Source organism: Arvicola amphibius, chromosome X, assembly GCF_903992535.2.
Source record: "Arvicola amphibius chromosome X, mArvAmp1.2, whole genome shotgun sequence".
Classification (NCBI taxonomy): domain Eukaryota; kingdom Metazoa; phylum Chordata; class Mammalia; order Rodentia; family Cricetidae; genus Arvicola; species Arvicola amphibius.
Genome location: NC_052065.1, coordinates 19,498,470 through 19,499,290, shown reverse-complemented (window position 1 = coordinate 19,499,290; position 821 = coordinate 19,498,470). Strand labels below are relative to the sequence as shown.

At 43.6% G+C, this 821-nt stretch overlaps 1 non-coding gene across 1 annotated transcript; it reads right to left on the bottom strand.

Moving 5' to 3' along the window:
- Nucleotides 1–446: 446 nt before the first annotated feature.
- Nucleotides 447–549, bottom strand: LOC119805692. The gene has a single exon (XR_005283990.1). It is a non-coding gene; the product is annotated as a U6 spliceosomal RNA (small nuclear RNA).
- Nucleotides 550–821: the final 272 nt, after the last annotated feature.

Genomic DNA, 821 nt, shown 5'->3' with positions numbered 1-821 from the left:
TGAGCTGGCCTTGGTGAGCTCCCATTAGACCAGCCCCATGGTCTCAGTGAGTGGGCACACCCCTCACAGTCCTGACTTCCTTGCTCATGTTCTCTCTCCTTCAGCTCCTCATTTGGGCCTTGGGTGCTCAGTTCTGCACTCCAGTGTGGGTCTCTGTCTCTATCTCCATCCATCGCCAGATGAAGCTTCTATGGTGATATGCAAGATATTCATCAGTATGGCTGTAGGAAAGGGCCATTTCAGGCTCCCTCTCCTCAGCTGCCCAAGGAACTAGCTGGGGACATCTCCATGGATGCCTGGGAATACCTCTAGAGTGAAGTCTCTTGCTAACCCTAAAATGGCTTCCTTAATTAAGATACCTTCTTCCCTACACCCCTATCCACCCTTCCTCCATCCCAACCATCCCATTCCCCCAGGGTCTCCCCATCCTCCCCTCCTCACTTTTCAAAAATATGGAACGCTTCACGAATTTGCGTGTCATCCTTGCTCACCATGCTAATCTTCTCTGTATCGTTCCAATTTTAGTATATGTGCTGCTGAAGTGAGCACTGGATGGAATGTTCTTTAGATGTCTGTTAGGTCAGTGTGACCCATGAAATAATTAGTCTATTTCTCATTTAGTTTTTGTTGGAAAGACTTGTCAGTTGATAAGAATGGAGTATTTAAGCTTCTCATTACTTTTGTGCTAGAGCTAATCTGTGACTTTATGTTTATAATATTTTTTATGAAATTGAGTGCATCTATGTATACAACATATATTCTTAGATTGTATTATACTTTGAACTATCCCCTTAATCACTGTTAAGTGACTTTATCTTTTC